The sequence below is a fragment of the Neolamprologus multifasciatus genome, chromosome 1 (genome assembly GCF_963576455.1).
Source record: "Neolamprologus multifasciatus chromosome 1, fNeoMul1.2, whole genome shotgun sequence".
NCBI classification, from domain to species: Eukaryota; Metazoa; Chordata; class Actinopteri; order Cichliformes; family Cichlidae; genus Neolamprologus; species Neolamprologus multifasciatus.
The window spans coordinates 39626269-39643996 of record NC_140439.1 but is presented as its reverse complement, the minus strand read 5'-3'; the positions used below and the strand labels follow the sequence as shown (position 1 = coordinate 39643996).

General features: G+C 49.9%; 1 protein-coding gene across 13 annotated transcripts in view; it reads right to left on the bottom strand.

Annotated features, from left to right (window-relative positions):
- Positions 1–17728, bottom strand: part of znf536 (zinc finger protein 536) — a 225589-nt gene that overhangs the window by 132895 nt on the left and 74966 nt on the right. For all 13 annotated transcript variants that reach the window (XM_085168898.1, XM_085168923.1, XM_085168949.1 and 10 more), the window contains one exon: positions 203–302. The gene's annotated coding sequence lies outside the window, so the exon portion shown is untranslated. The remainder of the gene's footprint in view (positions 1–202; positions 303–17728) is intronic.

Here is a 17728-nt window from a genome sequence, read left to right as displayed (position 1 = left end):
GTTGTGTGTCTGTCTGTCTGTTTTCTGTCTGTTGTGTGTCTGTCTGTTGTCTGTTGTGTGTCTCCTGTCTTGCTGCTGACCCTGACTCCAGCAGGTAGACTCTGGTTGTGCAGGTGGAGGGACTCACTCGTGCAGCAGTCGTGTTATTGAACCATGCGCGTGTACCTCTGTGACGGCAGAGCGTGACTGTGTGTGAACTCACCTTAATACACCACCTGCATACTGGTGTGCAACCTGTCTGTTAGGATGAAGAGGCCTCTGGCTGCCACTCCTCACTGACTACTGCTCACTGCGATGGCCACCTGCAGGGAGAAACAGAGGAGGTGATAATGAAATATAGACCTGAGGGATGAGAAGGAGCGCTGACAGCGATGGGGAGGAGGGGTCGATGTCAAGATGGAAATCTAACAAATTCAGTAAGCGCTGCTTCAGAGGTCAAGGGAACGCAGCAGAAAAAGGTTAAAGATGAAATCAAAGCTGGGGCGCTGCGGTGCCCGGAGGCGCAGCTGAAAATCTATCCCTCCAAGGCAAGGCCACCGCTGACGCGAGGCAGACAAGAAGCTAAATACTGCACGCCACTCGGGGATCTTTCATTTTCAACCGATCAATAAGGGCTTATATTTATCAGGGCCTCGGAGCAGCTGCCACGTCTGACAACCTCCACTTCATTTCTGCACTCCTTTTTTCCTGCAGCTCCTCCTCTTCTCCTCCTCCTCCTCCTCACCCTCACACGCTAAATTGAGACCCATCGACCATGAAAAGGGGCAGAGACCCTGGATTGCCATTAACCCCCCTTGTGTCACTAGGCTGCCTAACACACACACACACACACACACACACACACACACATGCCCTGGAGATACAATCGTGCTCTGCCTCCCCCATCTTTGAAGAAACATGCCTTATCATTATGGCCTTGGCAGAGACACCAGCACCAGTGTCTTTTGTTTCTCAAGCTGCCCATGCCACCCAAACACACACACAGACACACACACACACACACACACACACACACACACACCCCTCTCACTTTTCATTTCTCTACATCTGTTTTTCCCCCAAATTTACTTCAAATAAGAGCAAACGCCGGCTCTGGAACGCCTCCTATAAATCCGAGGAGCGTTACGAAGACGGGGTTTAGGGGTCTGAGTTAAAATAACTGGCTGTCTAATCATCTGCACAACAATATTTGCTGTGAGGCATTCTAAATAGATTATCGCTAGTCCATCTGTGTCATCATTGATTTATAAGGCATTAAGCTGCTCGGGGAAGAGATAGGGCCTCGCCTTCTCTGCTGTTAAAGGCGCTTCTTGTCAAAATCAGGGGCATGGCAACGGAACAACCGTGGCACCCGTCTAACCTCCCCTTTAATCGCGAGGCGAGAGGAAGTGAAAATAGGACGGGCGTATCTGTGTTTTTTCTTTTTTCTCCAAAAAGGGAAGTATGAATCCAAATTTTCAGCATCTCTTTTTGTTTGGCGATACAAAGAGACGGGAGGAGGGGAGGAAGTAGAGGGGGAAAGGAGAGAGAAACAAACACACACACACACAGAAAGAAAAAAAAACAAGGGACATCATTAACATATGAATGCTATATGCAAATGGTAGGGAGAGAGCAGATGTTGTTGCATTTAATTGACCTATATGTGAATTGTATCCAAACCTTTCAGTGTGTTTCTGGGCCCGCCGAGTACAGTTTTACTGGCTTTCGAGCACTCTGCAGACGAGCTGCGATTTTATCAGCGTTTAAACATCAAGAGGAAGACGAGTGAACAGAAACCAAGGAAACAACTTCTTCTTCTGCTGTGTGTTTTGTGTCCCTAACAGGTGGGTGAGGGCAGAGACCGTTTGAAGAGGCTCTGCAGATATCAGGGATTCCTTCCTACTTTAACCCTCTCATGGCCTCAGCTCAATAAAGTCTGACCGACACACAACAAAAACTAAAAATCATATCATGATGACGTCACAGACCTGAGAGGGGTCAAATCTACAAATGTGTTTTTGATCGGGAGGTAAAATTAAAAACCGGACGTTTCAGCCACAGAGTCTCGTTTATTTATCGTTTATTCTTAAAGCTTTTCACAGGAAAATGTTTCTGTTCACCAACAAGCTTCATCGCCATCGTCTTCATCACTCACTTTGTGCATTTGCAGCTGCAAACATCAATCTGACCAATCCCCCCCAACACACACACGGGTATAGACTAAATAGACTAAAGCAGGCAACAGTAGATAAAACAGTGTAAATCTGACACTGGAGCTTTATGGCTGTGGGAAGCAGACCCTCTATTGACTTTCCTCCACTGAGAGCCATAAAAACATTAATCATATTTTCCAGGAGTGGACTTACAGATATGTGCACACACGTTTACTGAAAGCTGCGTTTCTTCGAGATGTTCCCGGCTCAGAGCTGCATCATGCACGGCTTCGTTACTGTAATATTACAGATGCAGAATTATACACAGTGTAAATATGGCTGCTGCTGAACCACTGTGAGGCTCGTCTTTCTAAACTCTGCCTCGGAGCAGCTACATGATAGAATATATATATGATGATATTATACGCAGTGATACTTCCCTCCCACTGAGGTGTCACATTTAATACCCACCAGCCTTTAAACCCAAACCTCTACAGACTGGATGGGAGACGTGACAGAGGGCAGGTTCACGGTGGAGTCAGTTATTTAGATAAACAATCAAATAAGAGAAATTTGTTTCTTTTTTTACAACATTCCCACAGAAAAGAGACATTTTCCATGAATTGAGGGAAACTTTGTGTTTTATAATTGCAGCACAGTGTTTTCTGTAATTTTATTTCTTACAGTTTAAATCAAAGATGGTTTCCTTACTTTACTTTAAACCTCGTTACACTGGCAGGAGGGGCTTTCACCGGTCCGGCCCATTTAAGACCAAAGTGGGCCATATGTGACCCACGATGTCTCAGATCAATCCTGTCCTCGTAGGACGCTCACGCTGGCTTCCTGTCTGCAGCAATGAACGCCATCAAACAGGTCGGCCACGCGAGAGAAGTTTCACTGGTTACTAGCACATTTGGCTGCGCTGCTGTAGATCGCTCGCTAACAGCTCTGAACAGCTGAGTGAAAGAAATGACCAAGAGCCCGTTCGCCCTGTGACGGGGATCCGACCACGAGGCCTGCATGAATTATCAGCAGCGGTATCCAGTGACGAGCCAGCGTGTAACCTGCCAAGGCCCGCGGAGAAAGCCGACACATGTTCAGCCTCTCGGAGCTGCTCGAACTTGATTTCCTGCTGCAGGTGGAAACCCGAGCAGCGCGAGGGGGTGAGGGAGAGTCACGCCTTCCACTCGGAGATGTCCGCCTGGGCGAGCCATGAAAAACACACATGCTATTTTCATCTGCGGCCTCCACCTTTCTTTTATTTTTCTACTTCCCTCCTCCTGCCTGCCTTTCTTCTCCTTTTGCACCGGCAGCCCCTCCCACTCTCCGAGCACACACACAAATTCTTTGGAATGTCATTAAATTGTATTAAATAGCCTTTTGTCCAGGGGCAAGGACCACCCGATATATGATAATACATTAAGGCCCCAGTGCAGCAGCCGCTGAGCCGAGACCATCTTAAGAACATGCACGTTGTGTGAGTGCGTGCACGTGCGTGTGTGCGTGCCATGCTAAAGAGCGGACGGCAGCGTGTGCAGGAGAAAAAGGTGGAGCAGGGAGGATGGAGAGGAGGAGGCGGCTGCGCATGTGGCTCTCTAACAACTGTGACACATACTAATAGAAACATACCTAATAAATTACAAGCTTTCAGAGGCTGGCAAGCTGACATTTTCTCTGTGCGCGGGACAATTTCATATCTGCGGCGCAAAGTCGAGAGCCCGCTGGACCAAATTGCATCACACAGAGATGCCAGAGGATTAGCATAAAAATTAACACTTAAATTTCAGCTTATTGTCAAGCCGACTCCTGCACCGGCTGCCTCACAACAATCAATTCCTCTTAGAAATCTGATTAGATTCCATGACGCTTATTATCCCAGTCATGTCTGCGTGCCCCACTTACTCCACCGCTGGCACCGCCGAGCACGCCGCCACCGGTGCCCGCACCATTTGTTTAAATGGAGATAATTAGAGAATAAATCTAAAGGTGTGGCATTTCTTTGACACGCGATGCTTCATCCTCTGTCTGCTCGCCCATTTCACGTCTTCGGTCGGTCCGCCCAAGTTCCTCGCCACGGCGGATGGTCAAACAGGAAGTGCGAGCGGTTATTGTTCAGTTTCCCTCCCTTTCTGAAGAAGAATGAGCTCAGAATGGACGTATTTACATTACAGTCTCGCTGATTTGCCTTATTTATAAATGCCACCGTGGTTTTCTCATCATTTCCACCCCCACGCCCCCCCACTCCACTCCAGATGAACTTCACATTTTTTTAATGTTTACAGCAGCGGAGGAAATTTTTTTTAAAAAAATTCTCATCTCATGAAGCTGTCGCAGTGAAATATTTGTCAATATCCTTTCTGTTGGAGCACATTGCACAAGTATGCACTAAAAGCAGCGCGCACATTGGGTGGCTTTGCAAAGACTCGTGATTGTTTAGACAAATGGCATTTCATCGCATCCAGATGTCTTTAAGCTGTGCTCAACCGCCATCGCCGCTCTGCGCGGCGCAGGCTGGATGTATACAAACATCTCATAACTGCATTCCTCATCTGGGCCTGCGAGCGTCACGGCCTCGTCACCGGCGCAGCCAGCATTTCATATTTCTGGTTTTTAAGGCCGTCTTCACTCGGGCCAGAGACGGCGGGGAGCGGGGCGCGCCCCGGCCGGGTCGGGCCTTATAACGCGACGGCGCTACAAAGGGCCGAATAAAGACGCCCACAGGGCTGAGAGAGGGAGCGAGGGGAGAGGGAGAAGGAACAAATCGTCTGATGTTCTAAGTGGATAACAACAGCTCCTGCTATGCAGCGGCGGAGGCGCAGAATAATTTAAACCAGCTCCCCGGCCGCCCCCCCCTCTCCTGGCCACCGCTCTATTCTTATGTTAACACGGCTAAAGCGGAGTGGGCCACCCAGCAGCACGGAGCAGAAACTTAAGTCCACACTTGAGGAAAAATAATCCATCTCGCTGGCTCTCTGCGAGCACTGCAACTTCCACACGGAGCCGCGGCGCTCCGGACGGGAAGGCCGAGCACGCCCGTGCATCGAGAGCTTTGCTTTCCAGGCCTGGAAGAATAATAAACGCCGCTTAACTCGGCTGCTTTGCCTGTCGGTTAATGCCAGGCGGTGGCGGCGGGGAGCTGGGGGGGTTCGTAAGTCTGTAAACGCAGAATAAACACGCTCTCTTTGTTGATGGTGGAGCTGCGTTGTGCTTTTTCTTTCTCGTCTTTGTCTGACGAGCTCGCTCCCTCCTCGAGCCGCCGCCGTGTTTGGTCTCCAAACATGTGAGGTGCACACCTCGCTGGTATTTTATAGGTTCAAATCCCCGGGAATGGCAGGGGAGGGGGGGCTCATATTTTATACCGGCGGTTTATTTTAACGGGGGCTTGTAATTAACGCAGCATGTCCTCTATCTCCCAGCCATCTATGCCAAGGCCTTTATTTAAACAACTTTATTGTGAAATGTTTGCGTTCTCAGCGCTCGGCCGGGGCCCACACACAGAATATTATTTCATACTTCAAGGAGAGGGTGGGGGCTGGCGGGGGGGGGGCTTGGAAGAGTTTACGCTCTGAGCAGTTATTGTTTTTGATTACAGCGAGACTCTTTTTAAAAAGGATCGGGCCTGAAGATGTGAGAAGCTGAGGGAGAACCTGTTTACAGAAGGAGTGTGCGAACCTGAAGCTGCGCTCGGGCCAAATGTGCAATCTCAGCGTGATTTATGGGAGTAAGATCAGAGTATTTATGTCCCGACGAGAGCACTTGTTTAATGCCACTGCTCGGGGGCTTCTTCCTGCAGAGCCTGTTTGTGTTCTTGAGGGGTTTCATGGAATTTGATGGGGAGGTCGAGTGTTTACGTTTGACCAAAATGACCCAGTTAGCACATCTACACATTTCTTACAGATCAGACCCGCGTGCAGGATCGTAGGCCGTACAGAAAAATGGCGTCGTCACCGTGACGTCACCGCATTGGTTAACTGGTGGCTCCCTTCCACAGGCCTCGCTGCAGGAACGAGTAGCCCGAACGCCTTCGTTCCCCTCCGGACGCCAGAGCCGCTCGCTCCATCACAGCTTTAAAAACACGCCTCTTACGTCTACATTCAGCCCTCCGCTCTTTGGAAACATGGGTTTCGGCTCGAGTGCGTGCTTACCTTCTCGTGCACGTTTTATTTAAAGTGTTGCTCTTAAAAAAACAAACCTTAACAGTGCATTAAGGCCCGTTCAGCTTCCATAATGGGTTTTAAAGTGAGAATGAAACCCATGTGATAACATACATTAAACACACAACAGTCTGGCTGAGCGTTAAAATATTTCTGATTCAATTCTTTGACCTTCATAAAACACTCACAGCAGATATTCTATTCATATCATCTAATAATAGAGCATCCGTGCCGATAATACAATATCGTGCAGGCCTCGCAGTGCCAGTGCATTAGCATGCCTGCTGGCCGGCAGATCAGATGGATCACAGATTGCCTTGGGGATGCTAAGTTTAGTGTCTTCTGCTTTTAGCACAGCGAGGAGATTGACAGGAAAAACCTGCGAGAGAGAACGATTCACGACAAAGGTGGCGAGCGGGGAAAGCTGCTCGGCTGCTGCCTGCTGAGCCGCCGCCGAACACTCGGGCGAGTGGATTTCAGGAGCGAGTCGGAGCAACTGATGCTGTGGCACCGCTGTGTGCGAAGACTGAAGGCTGAGACACACTTCACTCGTCACACCTTAACCTTAGTTCATCAGGCCAACGTGGGCTGCAAACACAATATTTAAAATAAAGTGCAAACTGAGGCGTAGTTTCTTTAAATCGGACGTTTCCAGCTTCGGGCTCGGAGCGGTGGTTTCTCGTCACAGACTGCAGAGGTTACTCGTGACTTTGACGTTATTTAGCATAAACAAGAAGAAAGATGGAGATGATCTGAAACCTGTATCCTGCTGTCACGTGGAAAATATGTGCAGCTGAAGTGCTTCTGTTTCATGATCCTCCTCCCCCTCCTCCTCCCCCACACAGAGAGGAGAGCCTATAAGGGGATAAAGTGAGATGTAGACACTTCTTTAGCCCAGCGGAGGCCAAACAGATCGAAGGCGGCGAGCACCTGGCTGCTGGCTAAGAACGTCTGTCCTCTGCCTCCTTTTCCTTACCACCTTTCCTTCTCCTGTTCACTTGCAGTCGTCGTCTTTGTTTCAAACGCACCTTTTTGACCAAACCAAGCACACGTCTGGCTGCGTGAGGATCAAAACAACCACGAAAGCTCACATGAATCCAGATTTTCTAAAACAAACAGCACAGAAGGAAAAGTGCAGCGCTGCAGAAAGATGATCTGTTTTTTAAAGTTGCTTCACCGACTGTTTAAAGGCACAACGTGCACACAAACACGAGAGCTCTCGAGCCCCTCGAGCCCCTCGAGCCCCTCGAGCCGGGCGGTGGCCGCTCGCCGGAGCTCCATTGATCCCACCTGGATCCGCCAAACTCTCCACCGTGTCATTCAAACCCTTTCAATTTTTAATCACCAGCTCAGAACCTGCACTGACACACAGACAGGCTGTACACAAGTACACACTCTTACCACCCACAGCACTTCAAACACTCTTATCCCTGCACACACACACACACACACACACAGACACACACACACACTCTAAAGACAGATGCATGTAGGCAGGTTTCTGCAGACAATTCAAACACAGAGCTGCTCTCCCAATGCCAGCTGACAAATAACATTAAATCTATGTGCACACTGAGCCTGTGTGTGAGTGTGTGAGTGTGTGTGTGTGTGTGTGTGTCTGTGTGTGTGTGTGTGTGTGTGACATTAAGCCGTGTGTTATCACCTGGCCCCCGTCTTGTGCCCAGACTGTAGCCAGTTTTGACCTTGAGCGCCGCCATATTCATTACATCATTAAGTTACCTCTTCATTAACTTTTCATTGTTTATGGAGGAGGCTTTGGGAGGCAGGGTGGATGTGGGGGGGTGGATGTGGGGGGGGGTCTGATCACAGTTATCGGGGCCCTGCTCTTCCCTGACTTTGTGGCTGATTATTGGAGCAGGAAGACTGTGCAGACCTGCGGTGATGAAGCCGACGACTGAAGCCTGCTGCCTCTTTTTATTTATGCGTTTCTGCAGCAAACTGAGAAGATGCTCTTCCACATTATCCAGAAGCTCCTCCAGCTCATCCGGGGGAACCCCGAGACCTTCCCGGCTCACCCAGAGATGTCTCATGTGTCCTGGTTCTGACTCGGGGTCTCCCCCAGTGGGACATGCATCCTAGTCAGATGCCCAAACCAGCCCAACTGCCTGCTTTAGACGAGGAGGAGCAGCGCCTCGACTCCGAGCCTTTCTGGATGACCGACCTCCTCTCAGAGTCTCAGACGCACCTGTGATTAACTGTGGATCCGAGGTCATCATGTGTCAGGGTTCCTGTCTTTTAATCCAAACTACTGTCTAGTGCTTAAGCCTGCTGAGTCATGGTTGAGGACCATGGTGGCAGGTAACACACCTGGGGCTCAGCAGGTAGAGCTGCTAAGTAGAAGCTCGGTGTTTCGATCCGCGGCTGCTCCAGCCTGCGAGCCACCGAACTCTGGACGTGTTCGTCAGAGCGTGAACGTGCGAACGAGGCGCGAAGCCCTCTGAGTAGAAAAGCGGTGACTGACGGTGAGATCAGATCAGTACGACTGCAGTAAACAGGCACTCAGATACGAGCCGTCTCCACGGCGATTGTGTACGATCTCCTACATCATCCTGTATCGGAGCTCGGAGCATATTTGCGAGGGCTGGCCTCGTAGCCACCAGGCGCTGTTGTGCTTCCACACCACTCGAGCTTTCTGTCATTAGCGATGCATCGCCCCGACAGCACACACAGATTGTGTTTAAAAAAAAACTGTCCTTGCCAGCCGCCATCTACCATCGCAGGCCAATTATAAATGGCAACTCACTATACAGCACGCTCGCACACTCCCCCCTCTCACTTCCTCTGTTTAGCAGTGGTGTCTGGCCAGACTCCACGGCTTCAATAACGGGGCTCGATGTCCCCTCGCGTTACAAGCTGCTGAGCGCTTGTTAGTTCACACTTTTCACAGAGAGCTGGGGGGGTTTACACCCAGAGCTTTTTACAGATGTAAAGGAGGCGGGGCTCGGATTTCACCTGAGCCAAGCTCACGCCGACATCTCAAACGTAAACGCTGATGGAGTCCCACATTTAAGCTTTTCCTTAGTGTCACACTCAGTCACTAAAGGGTCATCTGCACCAAACACAGCCTTCAGTCGTCTAAAAGACAAACACGCTCATATTTACATAAAAGCAGTGAAACACTCTGAAGATCGTCGGCCAATTACTGAGAAAATGAGGGAGGAGGGTTAAAAACTCGACTTTAAAGAGAGCGAGTTCTGCACAAAAGGAGCACGCTTCACTCGGCGAGTCCGCGAGCTCTTCCTCCTGCAGCCTGAAAACATGGAGCCACCTTCAGGCGAGCGCCAATGAAAGTCCGTGAAGAAGCAGCGACGCCACTGCTCTTCAAATCCACATCCTCGCCGCGTTCCTCTAGCAGGCTGACCGCCCCCTCCCTGGCGAACGACCCGCGGATGAAGTCGTTATAACGATCGTTAAACCGAAGAACCTCGGCACCTAATAAGGTCGCAGGTGTCGCCACCTTTAAACGCGCATCATCAACTACTTTCCAGTCACCTTCCTCGCTCACTATGTATTAACAGACCTCTCTGCACTGAATCATATCTGTTATTAACCTCTGTCTCTCTTCCACAGCATGTCTTTATCCTGTCTTCCTTCTCTCTCATCAACCAATCACAGCAGATGGCCCCGCCCCTCCCTGAGCCTGGTTCTGCTGGAGGTTTCTTCCTGTTAAAAGGGAGTTTTTCCTTCCCACTGTCGCCAAAGTGCTGCTCATAGGGGGTCATATGATTGTTGGGTTTTTCTCTGTATCTATGAAGCGCCTTGAGGCGACTTTTGTTGTGATTTGGCGCTATATAAATAAAATTGAATTGAATTGAATTGCCTTTAACCAGTTTCACATTCACGACTGTTTTCCACGCTCTGTGCACGTGTCACTGTTTTCATCCACAGTCATGTTTTTGTGGACATTTGTATCATGTTTAGTAAAAAATGTGTGAAAAGTTGATTTGTTCCAAATAAAAGTAGCGTTCATGTTGTTACTGTAACCGTATCGTTCTCTACGAGCTGACGGCTGTAACACTTCAGCTGCCGACAGAGGTCAGAGGTCATATGTGATATGATATTTCTTTCTATATGTCGACAACACGCAGGACACAAACAGAAGCTGCTTGTTGGAGGAAAGAAGCCGGAAGCTGTTCTCCCATTGGCTCATTGGCTCGCCCCTCCTCCCCGTCACGCTCTCTCTGTCTCACCTGTGCTCCAATCAAATTACCTGCAAATGGTGTCTTATAACCGGGAACCATCTCTGACACTCTGAGACTGAAATGAAACAAACAGCTAAGAAGCGATTAGGAAACTTCCTCTCCGAGCCAGATCTTTGCGGTAAATGGCGGCACAGCACCGGAGCGTGACGCAGAGGAAAACACGAGCTCTTGTTCTCTACTCCAGCGGAGCCGCAGGTAGGAAACGACTCAACTGCTGTTTTAGGCTCCGACTATTAGAAACGTGGAAGATTGCATCAGCAATGCGTGCATGCATGCACACCACACACAGTCTCTGATGATTTTATCTTGCAGGTCTTGTTTTCCAGCAAAGTGAGCTGCACTTTTCAAAAAACTGTGCAAATACAGCAGGTCACTCGTTCTTCTTCTGGTTTACAGAGTCAGCAAATAAGTGGAAACCACAACTGAAAGGACAGATAAGCAAAAAAAAGTTCCTCTGTTTACTTTCATTTTCCGTCGCCTTTAAATCGTTTTTATCTCCTTCTGTTGTCTTCTACAAGATTACACTTATCTCTATGTGCGAGGTTCACTTACAGTCAGGGTTTACGTGATCTGAAGCGACAGCTTATCGGCGGCAGCATCGAACACACACGAAGCTCTCATAATGATGATGACAATATTACATCTCTGCATCGAAGAGAGGGAAGGATCGTACGCTGGGCCGACCTGACCGTAGAAAAGCTGTTCTCACTAAATTTAGCAGCTCGTTGGAATTAAACCTTTTTAAATGAACTTTGGAAATTTGGAGTTTAATATTCAAAACAACTTGTTTTAATCATTTTATTCATTCAGGAGAAAATAAAGTGAAGCACACGTCTGATCTCTGATCGTGGTTACAGTCTGAGGCTCTGTTGCTCTTTTGTAGCGCGACATAATAATCATAATAATCATAATAATCATTCTTTGACGTTCTTATTTGAGTCTCGCGTGGAGGCGAACCTGTTTGTTTACAGGTCAGTTTCATCACCTGGACCCTCACCTGTCACACCTGTGACAGGAAGTAGCGATATCTCCGAGCCAGCTCAGACGGTTGGCTGAGCGGTCAGGGCGTGAGCAGCCCGGAGGAGACCTCCTCCAGCTCACCTCAGCATCCTGTCCAGGAGGAACATCTGGAGCACCTCAGCATCCTCTCCAGGAGGAACATCTGGAGCACCTCAGCATCCTCTCCAGGAGGAACATCTGGAGCACCCTGGTTCACCAACATCAAACCTAAAGTTGTGCTTTGAAGACACGGTGATCCCAACAAGGACCGACCGAGTTCAGGACTCTTCGTAAACGCTAAACAAATCACCGTAAAGTCGAGCACGGAGCTGTTCGCAGAGGCGCTTCAGCAGAGATCTGAGCTGCGTCTGTCTGACAGGTAACATCCAACCTGTTCTCCTCCGTCACAGAGCCTGTCGTGTCTGCCTCAAAGCACTACTGTCAAGCTGACGTGTGATTAAGACGCTTTAACCTGCTTCCTCGTGCAGCCTCGTGGCTGTCTCCGCACAGTTCATGTTCAACATGTTTGGGATGTTGGGATGTTGGGATGTACGATTTATCCTCCGCTCTGCAGGTCCGTGTGAGAGTGGAAGAGTCGATTGGTCGATGGTCATTTTGCCTGTGATCAACAATCTGATCCAGAGCAGCGATGAACCTTTTTGGTTGTGTTTCAGGTTTTGGGTAAGAAGTCTTTGATGTACCAGTCGATCCACGCCTCCACCTTCAGCTCTGGGTACTGACGAAAGAACGAGGGCGCAGATAGAAGCGGCATAAATGAGTTTCCCTCGAGGCGGGGCGGGGCTCGGAGTCGAGCCGCCGCTGCTCCACATCGAAAGGAGGCGGTTGGGATGGTTCAGGCACATCCTACCAGGAGGAAGCCCTGTTGATGTGTCTTGGGTGATGGACGGACGGCTAGCGTTGGCGTGGCAGCGGTGGATGTTGGGTTGGGGCGACACGTGAAGGAGCATCCGAAAGACGAAGACGTTCAGGAGGCAAAAGCAGCTGTTTTTGGTGCTGTTGCTCCGCCCATCGCTGACTGCGACCGACAACTCACCGGGTTCACGAAGCAGGTGGGCGGGCCCAGCGATGGGAGGAAAAACTGCATCATCAGGTCAATAATCTCATTTTCTAACAGCTGCTTTGGAGCGAGATTGTCCTCCGATGGCGAACAGAAACGCGAGCTTGGCGTTGCTGTCGCCATACTGCACACGCTGCAGTCTGTCTGCACGCTGATGCGTGTAACGCGTGTTTGTGTGTCTCTGATTTTGATCTGAGTGAGACTTCCTGGGGAGACAAAGGTAAACTGAAGGAAACAAATAAAGCTGGACGTGACCACGAGCTCCAAACGGGAGTCTGGCCGAACGCTTCAAAACCAACGGCTGAAACCGTCACATGACCGAGCGCGCTCTGTGTACTCTGCTGCGGGTTTCTGGTTTGGCGTGACGCACAGCAGGACGCTAAGCGACTGCACGAGCGTCAGCAGCTCCCCGCATTTCCAAACACGCGGTCGGCCGTTACTGCAGGAAATACGAGCCGTGTGGAGAAAGCAGAGGTGAGGGATCAACGGCGCTCGAGCTAACGCTACGTACAGCGTCATCAGACCACACACAGACCTCACACGTACCCGCAGCAATCAGCCCTCGCTATCTGACACGGAGGGGAAACGTGCGCGTGTGCACATGTGTGCGTGTGCACACGAGGCGAGGCAGAGAAAGAGCGCCGAGCCCCGGGGACGGCGTGTCACATAAGCTCCGTCACAAGGCTGCTTTATTGAGCCTGGCATGGGTCAGACCCCTACTGTCATCTTCAAATATGCCTGCCACCTGCTCACACGACCACGCTCACACATCCGTGTCGGTACACGCCACGTTCACGCACACACACACGGCACACACGGCCCGGGAAGAATTCATCTGCCGTTTCCTGGTAATTGCAACGAAAACACCGAATCTGGACGCGTCACGTTCGTTTCAAGACCGCGGCGTGGAGGGCTAATTTCAAACAGCCTCTCGCACTTCTGTCCTTCTTCCTCCGCCCTTCCTCATCCTCTCGTTTCAGGGGGAAAAAACTTCTTTATGTGCTTTCAGATTCCACACGTCGACAGAGATACGCGCCCAGGCCGCCGTGCGGGGAGCGGAGCGGCTCACGTGAGCAAATCAAGCCCGTTCTTCCTTAATAACTTCAGTGCACGTGTAACAAAAGTGGCAACTGGCACAGGCTGAACTCTTCATCACCGCAGAATGAGCCCACGTGTGCGCCGGTGTGTGCGTCGAGTGCGGACACGCTTTTTCCCTCGCAAACACGAGCATGTGTGAGTCTGTGTGTGTGTTCCCTGATGGAGATAAGTCTGAGTGGTTAGGAGGGAACAGATGTCAGCTGGTGTCGGCTGCCAGGAAGATTGAACAAAGCCAATCACGTTGCCTTCCTGTCCAAAACGCATGGCAGAGGGAGACCTGCATCTAACAACAATTTGCAGCATTAACTCTGAGCGTGCCACCCCGCCTGCACACACACACACACGGCGTCATCCTGTTTGGATTAAATATGTTAAACAACTGGAGGAGACACAAAATACTGCGGGGGAAACAAACAAAATGGCGTCTGTAATATGATCTGCCCTCGCTGCTACAGTAGCTCAATCATTCATAAGCCTGTACGGCGAAGGCTGCACAGTCACAGCCTCTACCTGCTTCTCTGCCCGGCCAATCAGCCTCTAGGTCGGCGATGCCGTGAAGCATGCGGGGATACGAGCGCGTCAGAGGCTGTCGTGTCGTCAGGACGAGTGTTTCGTGCATAAAAGTGCAAAAGCTGATTTGGGAGAGAAGCACAGAGATCCTGATTCTTGAGAGGAGGGAGTGAGTCATGCAGAAAAGCATATTGAGTGTGTATCATAAACAATAGGAGAGCAGAGAGGCTAACAAACCCACAGAAACACACGAAGCCTGTAAAAATATCTAAACTGTAAATAAAGACACATGTCGGAGACGTCCGCCACGAGAGCCCCGAGAAGCAGGCGCAGAGATACGGGCTGCTCGGCGCTGACGTGGATCGCACCGGCACGCCGAGGCTCGTTTGGACTCACGACGTCCAGAAAGCGACTCAAAAGTCGCGACTGCAGCTTCTCTGCAGAAACCACAATAAAAGCACCGCACACACACACACACACACACTCAGAGACGTGTGTGTGTGTGTGTGTGTGTGTGTGTGTGACAATCTTAGCCTTGACTGACAGATCTTTAGAGGTTGTCTGTTACAAATCTGTTGACCTTTGACCTCCCTCCAGAGTTGTAAAAACCACTCTCGTCTCCCTTAAGACTCTAAACAGCCTGCCCGTGTGTGTGTGTGTGTTTGTATTTGTGTGTGTGCACGGCTTGTTTGTGTGTGTGTGGTGTAACCCTGAGGTTAAAGAGCAATCTGCAGCCAATTAAGCGCTTCAGTAGGAGGGCCCTGCTTCCATGAATGAGAGGAATGCTGCACGAGCTTAAAGAGAGCGACTTGACTGAGTGTGTGTGTGTGTGTGTGTGTGTGTGTGTGGTTTACAGTGCAGGTCTCTGTGCTGGTAACAATTAAGTGTCAGGGTGCTAATGTGAGGGTTTAAAAGTTCACCTCAGCCTGAAACCTTTACTACACTGACTACACACATGTTCACACACACACAGTAGTGGAGTCTAAGTAAACGTGATGTTTCCTTTAAGTTCCTGTGGAACGCTGAGTAACATCTGCACGGATTTTTAAAAGATGATCACCGGGAACGACGATCCAGGAGAACCTCAGGAAGCTGCCGGATCATTCAAGGATGTAATTCTGTTAAAAATGTGGAAAATGAGCGAGAGCCTGCTTCTTCTCACGGAAAGGCCGAGCTCAGCGGTTCGTTAGCAACAGTCAAACCGCTCTGAGGTCCACAACTAAATGATTCAATTATTATTATATTATTATTACATTTGAAAGTCAAACCAAAAAATCAACAAAAGACAACAAAACAAAAAACAAAAAATTTATCCTGCTAACTATCCATCTTCTTCCGCTTTATCCGGGGTCGTGGGGGCAGCAGCCTAAGCAGAGAGGCCCACCCCTCCCTCTCCCCAGCCTCCTCCAGCTTCTTGGGGGAGCACCGAGGCGTTCCCAGGCCAGCGGAGATATAATCTCTGCAGCGTGTCCTGGTCCTGTCCCACCGGGACATGCCCGGAGGACCTCTCCCAGGAGGCATCCTTGTCAGATGCCCGACCCACCTCAGCTGCCTCCTTTCGATGTGGAGCAGCAGCTCTACTCTGAGCCCCTCCCCCTCCTGAACTCCTCACCCTATCTCTACGCGAGAGGCCAGCCACCCTTCGGAGGAAGCTCATTTCCGCCGCTTGTATCCGCGATCTCGTTTTTTTCGGTCACTACCCACAGCTCGTGACCGTAGGTGAGCGTGGGGCGTAGGTCGACCGGTAAATTGAGAGCTTTAAAGGAAGTTTCTGAGTCTGTGACATCACCTCGGCGACGGGGGGGCCTGAGACAAACAGGAAGCCAGTGGAGGGGCAACTTCTGCTGCACGTGCTCGGAGACGAGAGCGTCGGAAATAATTTGAAAGGACTCAAATAATTTGAGCTCCGACTGCAACAGGAGGGACGAGGAGGCGGCATCAGTGTGTGGGTGTGGCTAAAGGAGGAAGAGATGCCAGAACTATAAACTGTCAGCGTTTAGAGGCGGATGGACGACATCAGCAAACAGGCGCTACTAACTATGGAGGACCTGAGCGTGCTCGGAGATGTGCAGCGGCAAAGAGGCAGGGCGCAGAGGACTGAGCAGCGGAGGCAGGAGGGACGTCCCGCTCTCCTTCACCTCCGCCTACACCCGGCAGCCCCAACCATCCATCAGAGGCTGAGCGGAGGATCGGGGCCCAGAGTAATGAGCCGTGAGGCCCCTTACACGTGTTGATGCGCCGCTAAATAAGATCCATTTACCCAGACTACCCACCCTGATTCCCACCCCCCACCTGAAAGTCAGCCTCTCGTTTCACCTCCAGAGCAGCTTTGCATGAATCGCTGTTCAGAATAATCCTGCTTTACCCGATCCTCTGACTAAAACGAGCTACTGTAGCTGCTCTGCCTTCACAGATGGAAAAGATATAAATTATAAATCTTATAAAGTTTCTGTCTGTATGAAACTTGTATGAAAAACAAACAAGAGTGAAAACAGATATAAGACCTCTTGAAAAATTATATAATGAAACTTGAATGTTTTGGATACTTACTAACAAAATATATGAAAGTAATGAGAAAGTTACTTTCATGAGTAAATCATGTATGTTTTTACTATTTCTTTTCCATATGGGTTAAGACGGCGCTCTTCTGATTGGCTGCCCCTCACAGACCGCAGTGCTGTGTTTTATTTACATGTTTTTACACTTATTCAGCATTATTGATTATTTTTTATTGGACTTGCTTTCGTTATTTTCCTTATGCTGTGCTGTCAGCTGTTTTGTTGCAGTGTGTTTAATGTTCAACATGTTCATAACAAACTGAAAACCTTGTGAAGCCTCGTTTCAGGTTCTCGATGTCCGAGAGAGCCGTCCACGTCTGCTGGCGGCGGCACGTCTGTGAGGCGTTTAATGCAGCGACTGAGACCGATCAGAAACACAGTGTGACGCGGGGCTGCGTGCACACGAGGAACGACCTCGTTAGGAAACCCCGTTTACCTGTCAGCACGTCTGTCACAAAGAAATATAACACTGTCAGAGTCAGTCTGAGGGGCGGGGCTTCTATCTTCCTCTTTGTGACATCATCCAGATCCAAAGGGAGAAAAGACTGTGATAAACTGAGTGTTTGTAGCAGCCTGAGGTCACTGCACGCACACACACGCACACACACACACACACACACACACACACACACACACTATTAGTTTTATGTTTAATACAAACGTTCGCTGCAGCAGCAAACACATGACAGGAAATCAGAGAAGAAGAACACTAAGGTCCTTTAAAAACACCTCCTGTCACACAAACGTGTGTGTGTGTGTGTGTGTGTGTGTGTGTGCGCTCACAGTGTACTGATCCAGTTACTCAGACAGACAGCAGCAATTGTTCTCCAGTTACAGAGTTTTCTCGGAGACTTGAGGGCATCGCTGTCGAGTGGCGAGGCCATCAGGGAAGTCTCGCTTTAGACGATTACACTCGATCTGCTCGAGTGTGTGTGATGACAGCAGCCCACAGTGTGACCTCCACAGCCCTACA